We start from the raw sequence: 9,357 nt of genomic DNA, 5'->3' as shown, positions 1-9,357 counted from the left end.
CATTTTCTCATTATATAATAACCTTCTTTATCTCATATCATTTTTATAATACATGTAATGTAAGTAAATTTAGTGCCAGTAATTTAGTGCCATTTGCTTGAAACGTCTTTTTTCATCGCTTTATTCTGTGTGTCTTTGAGGGTAAAGTGAGTCTTTTTTAGGCACCATAATGTTGGGTATGGTTTTTAATCCATTTAGCCATTTTGTGGCTTTTAATTGAAGAAATCTGTTTACAACTAAAGTAATTATTTATAGATAAGGATTTACTATTGCCATTTTGTTCATTATTCTCTGGTTATTTTGTACACCCATTATTTCTTATTTAAACCTGTTACTTTTTTAGGGTGTGTTTTGATATCTTTTGGTATCATTGTGCTTTGAGTCCCTATCTATGTTTTATGTAATTACTAAAGGATTTTCCTAGTAATTACAATGAGGCTTACATATAATATCTTAAACTTATAACATCTCATTTTAAACTGATACAACTTTGATAAAATTGATAACCTTTACACTTTTACTCCCTCTCCTCCTTTTTGGTTATCGCTTTTACATTGTGTAATAACAGATTAACATAGTTATTTTTAGTACATTTTTTAAAACTTCAGCTAGAGTTTTAAGTGAATTAACTATCCCTGTTACCATATTGCAGAATATATGACTGTATGTTTACCATTACCACTGAGATTTTTGCTATCTTTTTATGTTTTTGTGATAATTATTGTTCCTTTACTTAAAGAACTTCCATTAGCATCTTTTGTAAGGTAGATATAGTGATAAGGAACTCCTTTACTGGTTATTTGCTCAGGGAAGTCTTTATCCTTGCTTTGTTTCAAGGGACAGTTTAGCCAATATAGAATACTTGGTTGACAGTTATTTTCCTCCAATAGTTTGAGTATGTCATCCCATTCCTTGATTAAAATGTTTTGTTTTGATTTTTGACTAAAATGTTTTTGTGAGAAATGTGTTAATAATCTTTTGGGTGTTCCCTTGTGTGTAACTTTTTCCTGCACTGCTCTTAAAATTCTTTCTTTGTCTTTGACTTTTGGCAGTTTGACTATAATGTGTCTCAGTGTAGCCCTATTCAGGTTCATCCTATTTGAGGTCCTCTGGACCTGATGAATCTGGATGTTCATTTTTTCCCCTAGATTAGGGGACATTTCAGCCATTACTGGTCTTTCTCCCTTTCTTGTCTCCTTCAGGAAATTCCTATAATGCAAATGTCATTCCTTTTGATTGTGATTTATAATTCCCGTAGGATTTTTCACTCTGTCATTCTTTTTTCATTTTGCTCCTCTAGATTATTTTCCATGACTTCTCTTTCAAGTTACTGATTCCCTCTTCTGCATGGTTGAGTCTACTTTTGACATTTTCTGTTGAATTCTTCAGTTTACTTATTTTTCAAATCTAAGAATTATATTTGGATTTGTTTTTGATGGTTGCTCTTTCAAAGTTCTCATTTTTATTATTCATTATTTTCCTAATTTCATTTGCTTTTCTGTGTGTGTCTGTGTTTGTGTGTTTTGTAGTTCACTAACTTCCTAAAGGTGGTTCACTTTGAATTCTTTCTGACAGTTCCTAGATCTCCATTTATTAAGGTTTAGCTTTTGGATCTTTATGAGTTTATTTTGGTGGTGTCCTATTTACCTGATTTTTTTTTTTTTGTGATCTTTGATTCCTGATGTTGGAATCTGTGCATTTAAGTAATTGGGCTCCAATTCCATACTTGACAAGTTTGCTTTGGCAGAGACACTTCTTCACCATTCAGCTCAGTTTCAGTTTCTGGGCATTTGCTGGTAATTTCTTTGGGCAAATGGGGTCTGCTATTGTGGTCTTTTCTTGGATGGGGCCATGCTTCATACTTTAAGGTCAGGGATAGGAGATGTTCCAGTGACTGAGAGAGTTGTATAGGACTGCCAGCTTGGTTCCCTCCCTAAGAAAAGCTATAGGATGGGCTTTGCAGTTGCCTGGCTTCTCTACAATTGCTTGGATTCTCTCCTAATCTGGTTAGGCTTCATGGATGGTCTGGACTGGCTACTATATTCAGCAGTAGATAAGACTATGAATTAGTTTCCCTTCCCTAGCACGACAGCAGATAGAACCAGGGTCTGTATAGCTCATTGTTGGTGGACCCGAATCAGTGTAGTGTCTGCACTGAGTTGCTTGGTCAGGTGAGGCCACTGGTTTTGCTCTGCAGACTGGGGAAGCCACAGGCTATGCTCTTTGTTCAAATGCCACTGTAGGTAGGGCTGTTGGATGGGCTACAGAGCTTTCCTTGTGCTTTGGTTAGATTCTCTGGTTGGATAGACTGATGGCATTCAACAATGAGCAGGGTTATGAATTAGATTCCCTGTCTGGGTGCAGTGGGAGAAGCAGTTAAAGCTGCTATTGTTCTTTGTTTGTTGTTTCAACTCAGGCTGATCCATTCCCCAAGTTCCCTGACCAAACAGGGCCGCTGTGCAACTTCAATTCTACCAGCTTCTCAGCTTGACTGCTATTGGGTCACAAAGCTTTCAGGAGTTTTCTCCAGCCCTTCTTGTCAAATTGGACTAGAAGATACTCTCCACAGTCGAGGAAGGGAGCTGTGATTCAGTTCCCTTCCTGGGCTTAGGCAAACTTGGCTCTATGGTCAACAGTATTCATTTGATCAGAATAAATAAGATCTATATTCTGCTAATTCCCTGGTCAGAGTATATATCCATCTTGGTTCTGATAATGAGGAAAGCCGCTGGTTGGTATTATTACTTGGACACTGCAAGTATGAACTTGGTCGGCCAAGGTCGTATGCTAGTTGTTGCAAGCCTCTCTCCTATTCTTTGTCACAGTTAGAATCCCAGTGTTTGAACCTTATAGTTTTCCAGCAATCCCTGTGTAGGCATGAGATCAGAGTAGGGGTTCAAACAAAGCAGCCACAGTGCTGAGTTGGGGGGCTGGCTATTCCCCCCTGTGCTCTCTTTTCCCACTGGAAGAATTGGAGGCTCAGTTGAGACCTCAGGTTGGTGCTGAAATGGCCTGGATTTGGGGGAGGAAGTGCAGCCAGCGTGTGGCCCCTTCTCTTCCTATGCAGTTTGTCTTGGCCTCTGAGGTGTGGGGAGTACCTCACCATCATGTTCTAGGGTTCTTTCAATGTTGTCTTGCTTTTTTTTTTTTTTTTTTTTTGTCTTGCTCTTGAATAGTTGTTCATTTGTTTTGGGAGGGGAGTGAAGTCAGGAATATCCTATGTTGCCATCTTGGTGATGTGATTCTTCATGTTCTTTTTTTTAAATAAAAAGAATATCCTTTCCCTTTAGTAATTATTTATTTAATCACATTACATTTAATAAGATAGTTGAAAAGAGGATAGGAGACCATGATTTGGCTATGGACCCACGATCATAGTGAATTGAGTTAGAAAATTAGCAAATGAGCTCCAAATTTCTAGAGTATTTATTTTTATTTCTTTGTCTGATTTTTTGGCAGAGGTAATGTTATACTGTGGATCTGTTTTATTTATAGAAATTGTTTTTTTTTACCCCATTTTTATGAATCTATGTGTTAAAAATTCTGACACTTGAGTTGAGGAAAAGACAAAGAGTTCAGGAGAATAAGAGTAGGGGTCTTTGTTTTGCAGCAAAGGGAGAGAAGCCCATGGATTTTAGGCTGAGAGTCTGGTGGTGGACTGACTGACATATCAGTTTCTCCACAGAGAACCTTAATTGCTTGACAAAACAGGCGTTTCCTATGAGGAGAAAAACACAATACCACCCTGAGGATTTCTATTCATAAACATAAATCCTCCTTAAAAGGAATACTGGCAATCTAGAATTTCAGATATTTAATATTTTTAATGAAATTTATCCTAATTTTCTCATTTTTGTAAGCATCTGTAACCCAACTCGATTTCTCTTTCTTTTAGATGAGACTATTACTTACCTCCAAAGAGTTATTAAATTTGCCATGGATTTAGGTTTTGGGTGCTTCTAAAATATCTCCAAACTTTTTAGGAAAGAGAATACCAAACATATGTTTTAACACAATTTTGGCATGAAAAAAGAATTTTTTTCAAAAATTGGGGATTTCAAAACTAGAGGTTATAGCAATTTGCAGATTATTGAGAATCTTGATTATTTAATTGAATGTTTCCTTATTTAAAATACTAAACTACAACTACTTTAATTCAACCTAAGTGTATTTTATGAAGCCTATCTTCCTGCCACCTTGCCCCCCACCCATTTTTTTCCCTTAAGGGTCACTGTGTTAAAAAAAAACAGTCAAAGCAACAAAATAGAAATGTTCTAGTTTGTCTGTGCTTAAAGTGCATTTTGAAATTTGCTTTTAATCCTCTCATGGTCATGAAGATACTCTTCAGAAGTTTCTATTTTTGTGAAAACATATTAGCTTTCTCAGACTAAAATACACTGAGCTTGATTTAGTCCCAGAAAATAACCCATATACTGGAAAATGAAGATTTCATACATCAAGTAGCACCAGTGGTGCATTTTCTCAAGTCTACGTTGTGTAAACAGGACATTTTTACATTATTTTGTTCTATTCTCCATGGTATAATGTAGATGAGAAAGCCAAAGTTTTCATAAACAACTCTGTACACAGTAAAGATATTTTAATATTCCCAAACAATATTTTTGATCACTGTAATTTATTTCTGCCTGCAAACTTTTGAGTCATGTGCTTTTTTTTTTTGAGATCTAAACTATTTCTCATTTTCTACTTTATCTGTTCACAGGAAAACCACATAAGTCAATACTTAGCATTTGGATTCAGTAAAGGCTAAGCAAAGACAGGTGGAGCAATATAGGAAAAAGGAGTGATTTATTATTTTTATGATGTTCATTTTCTTTTTTTTAATTTTTTTTATTTATTTATGATAGTCACAGAGAGAGAGAAAGAGAGAGGGGGGGGGGCAGAGACACAGGCAGATGGAGAAGCAGGCTCCATGCACCAGGAGCCCGACGTGGGATTCGATCCCGGGTCTCCAGGACCGCGCCCTGGGCCAAAGGCAGGCGCCAAACCGCTGCGCCACCCAGGGATCCCTGATATTCATTTTCAAGCTAAAAATACTAATTGTAACTTTTCCTCAAACTACTATATCTGCTAAATATAGGAATGTTGGTTGGCATTTCTGTAGCTGAGATCTAAAAGAGAGTCTTGAATGAGTTTGTGTGTTGGTGCTTCGGAAGCCAGTTCCAGTAGTAACTGTATTCATGTTTTCATTAATTCATTACCCTCTGGTAGTAATTGTTCTATTCTGCATTGAGATTTAGGAATTTCTTTCATCCCATGTATGCTTTGGGAGAAAGCCTGAATTGCCCACCCCTTATGTTTTTTTGCTGTGAATATATTGAGCATGTGGATTTGTGTGTGTGTGTGTGTGTGTGTGTGTGTGTGTGTGTGTGTGTGTGCGTCTTGGTCTTCTATTTAGGGCTGTGCTTTTTCTGCATATATTGTGAAAAAAATGTTTCAAGAAAGTGTTTTTTTGTGTGTGAGATTTGGCATTTTTAAACTTCATTATAGATTTAAAGTCTTCCTAAAATAGAAGATGGGGAATGAAGCGACTATTTTCTTTTCCAGTTTATGCTCTTTTCTATAAACGTAACTGCAGAATAAACCTAAATTTGTTAATTATCGAGCATCTTATTTTTTATTAAGTGCATATTCATAAATAAGTCCTTGTAGAAAGAAGGGTATCTAGTTGTTTTCTTCTTAGTAAACTGGATTTTCATTGTCATCTTCATATTGTCCTCAAGTTATAATTTAGACACTGTTTGGCAGTGAACAAACACAGTCCCTCGACAGAAGTGATTGTAAAAGACTGGAATGAGAAGTTGTTGAGGTAAAAGTTTCATCGTTACTGTGACATAAAACCAAGAAATGGAGAAAAAGTCCATTCCTTCCCATTTATGGAGTCACTGATCACTGACTGGGGGAAAATATATATTTTTTGTAGACAAGTAAAATCTGGTAAATAACCCATGGTATTTTGAAGAATCTTTGCCGTAGATAATTATGTTGCTGGATTAGAGAAATTCAGGTCAGTAGAAATAAATAATAAAACATAAAGTATATACTATGGAGTCAAGACAAAAAAATAAAATATTTTTCTTATTTGAAAATTCTATTGAGAATAAGATCCGTATTTAATAAGAAAGTATTTTTCTATGATTATTCAAGATTAAATTTCAATGAGTTACATTATCAAGGATGCCTATGGAGAGAGTAGTTTTTTTTCCTGTGCCTTTTCTTTGAGCTCCTTTGGATTTTATTTTTCTGCAAGATCATTGTTCTTCACTCTAAAAGTTATAAATTAGAACTATAAGGGGCATTTTTTGTTTTTGTTTTTGCTTGTATGTCAGAACTTCTCAAGTCTTTTTCTTTTCTCCCGTAAGTATCGCTCTGGTCCATTTTGTTTCTATTTTCATACTAGCAGTGTGTATGAAAAGTATAAGAAGAGACAATGATCCTCCCCTAGTCAACACCAAGTTTCCTTAGCAGCCCATGTCTCCTTGCCTTGCAGAACTTTACCATGTAGATAGTGAAATTTACATTAGATTTTCGTAGAAAACTGCTGAACCTTACAAAAAAGTCTCCTTTAGTTTAGTTTTGTTTTTTTTTTTATCTTTTTTTTTTTCAGTTGAGGTAAAAGTTTCAGTGTATGGAAAGCTGCCCGTGGCACACGCGCCCCCGTGTTCCCTCCCAGGAGCTCCCGAGGCCCCTCCCTCGGTGCCCACCCGCCTCTCCCCACCCCTGCAGAAGCCCGGACTGGAGCCCGCAGCACCTCCACAGTCCCCCCACCCTGCAGCAAGAGGTGACCCCAGCCGCGGGGCTGAGCTGGGGGGACAGAGACATCGCCTGTTTGCAAAGCTGACAGCCTTCGGTGCAGTACCATCTCAGAGAAACTTCCTTTCAAACAATGCTTTCTGGAGCTACAGACCAGCTTGGGCATAAGAAAGGGGCTTTGCAAGAAACTTCAGATCACATCTGACATGGTTTTCTACGGTCATCAGGTCAGCGTTTGAAGTTGCCGTCTCCAAGCAACTCAACTCAGTAAGGAAGGGAAGGCTTTATGCGGGTTCACACCTTCTCATAAAGCCTCACATACACACGAGAAAGATCTTAGACCTATTAAAGCCAAAACTGGAAGATTCCATAACACTGAGTTTATTTATCTTTTTTAATTTTTATTTATTTATGATAGTCACAGAGAGAGAGAGAGAGAGAGAGGCAGAGACACAGGCAGAGGGAGAAGCAGGCTCCATGCACCGGGAGCCCGACGTGGGACTCGATCCCGGGGCTCCAGGATCGCGCCCTGGGCCAGAGGCAGGCGCCAAACCGCTGCGCCACCCGGGATCCCTGGATTCCGTAACACTGAGTTTTAAAGAAAACCTGCAGGCGCGGAACCAGAGCAGCAGATCAACCAGAGCAAGGGACACTGCAGAGTTCCGGCGGGTGCGACTTCGCTGGTTTTGTCCTGATGTGCGAGTCCAGCGCTCAGTCTGAGTCGCTGCAGTGGAGCTGGATCCGCCGAACTGCTGCTCCCGGACCGAGGAGCTGCTGCTGCTGAGCCGGGCGGCCCTCCCGAGGGCGCAGAGCCCGCTTTCTCCTCCTTGGCAGGCTTCTCGTTGTTGTTCAGCTGCCCACGGACGTCCTGGCGCGCGTCTCCGACTCCTTCTTTTCCTGAGCTAACTCCTCCTTGGACTTGGCCGCCTGCTTCTTCCCGCTCGTGGAGAAAGGCTCCCTTGGCTTTTCCTGTCAACAACACTTGCTCCCGCACAGTGGTGGGTTTCAGAGGCTCAAAGTCAATCTCTCTCTGCTCAGGCCTGGGTCCCTGAGCGAGGGCTCCGGGACTGGATGAAGTGGACCCCGCAGCCCCGTGTCCCCGGGCAGCCGGGTGGTCTAGGCTGAGCTGGCGCCCTCGGCCTAGCTCACGGGCAGGCCTTGCTCCTCCTCTCCGGGTCGTCGAGGCCGATGCCTGCTTGCCGCCCTGCTTCGGCTGCCTGCTGGCCTGGCCGCGCTGCCGGCCTTCTCGGCGGGAGCCCTCTTCGGTTGGGCCTGCTTGGCGGCGGGGCCCCCTTGGCCTTCTCGTCCTCAGACTTGGCCTTGTGCCTCTCCGTGTCCTCGTCTTCGTCCGCGTCCTCCTCCTTCTCCTCCTTTCCCTTCGGCTCCTTCTTCCTCTCTGGCTTGTTCCCGGGCCCGCGACAGGGCGGCGAGCTGCTCGTGCACAGCCTTCAGCTGCTCCTGCAGCTCCGCCAGCCGGGCCCGCTCCTGCTCCTCCTCCTCCTCCTCCTCCTCTTCCTCCTCCTCTTCCTCCTCCTCTTCCTCCTCCTCCTCCTCCTCCTCCTCCTCCTCCTCCTCCTCCTCCTCCTCCTCCTCCTCCGAGCTCTCCTCGCTGCTGCGGCTGCTCTCGGCGCCCCTGCTCAGCACGGGGGCTGCGGGCGCAGGCAGGGCCGGCGCCTCCCCCGGCTCAGCCGGCATCTTAGCAAACCGCACCTCAAACACGGCCGCAGCTTCCTGGCCACGGCCACCACCTTGTGGCCTGGGGGTTGTACTGGTAACAGCTGGAGAACATGAACCGGGTGTCAGCAGCGAAGCCCTGCGCGTCTGGGCACTCGCGACTGTCCGTCTTCTTGACAGTGCTGAGGTCCATCGGGTGCTCGGTGACGTCGTGGTAGTCGTGCAGCTCCAGGGCCTCGGCGTCCACCGGCTGGAGAAGGGCCAGGCGCAGGCCGCACGCTTCTTGCACGGCCTTTCCTCGAGGACGCTGTCACAGTGCCGCGAGTGCTCGGCAGCTCGCCCTTCCGGCCCGCATGCTGAGGCACCTCGCCGTCCTCTAGACCCTTCCAGGGCGGTGCGATGGGGCGGCCCCCACTCTCTCGCCGAGCCCCCACCTCGGCCTGCTTGGGGTCTGACAGTGGCGGCGGCGATTCGCTCCGGCTCGCGGATGGAGTGGGCGTCGTGGTGGCTGCTTTCCGCTTTGCACCCTTTTCCTTGACGACAGGCGCTGTGGGAGGGACCACAGGGATGGATGATGGGCGTCGAGGGAGGGGGTGGGGCGGCGGCGGGGGCGCAGGGACCGACGTGATGTTTGCGGTAATGGTTGGCAGAGGGGGGGCAGCAATGACAGGCGTCTGGAGACAGTGGGGGGACGCTCTGGAAGGGGGTTGCTGGGGAGACAGAGGACACGGCCACCACTTGCTGCCCACCTGCACTCCGGGTTCCTGCGCCGCGTTCCGGCCTTTGCCCTTCGGAGCAGGGGGTAATAATTCAACTTCGTCCTGGGGCACCTGGGCCACTCTCTGCAGAAAAATTTTCTCTAAGGCTTGGGCCGTTAGCACTGTGTCATCTGTGGGCTTGTTGTAAATG

The 9,357-nt window shown here is 43.7% G+C and overlaps 1 pseudogene; it reads right to left on the bottom strand.

Moving 5' to 3' along the window:
* Positions 1-6,714: 6,714 nt before the first annotated feature.
* LOC140629424 (bromodomain-containing protein 3 pseudogene) lies at positions 6,715-9,353 on the bottom strand (annotated as a pseudogene).
* Positions 9,354-9,357: the final 4 nt, after the last annotated feature.

Source organism: Canis lupus (assembly GCF_048164855.1).
Source record: "Canis lupus baileyi chromosome 5 unlocalized genomic scaffold, mCanLup2.hap1 SUPER_5_unloc_4, whole genome shotgun sequence".
NCBI lineage: Eukaryota > Metazoa > Chordata > Mammalia > Carnivora > Canidae > Canis > Canis lupus.
Note: the sequence above shows the minus strand (reverse complement) of the source record. Positions and strands in the feature narration are given on the sequence as shown.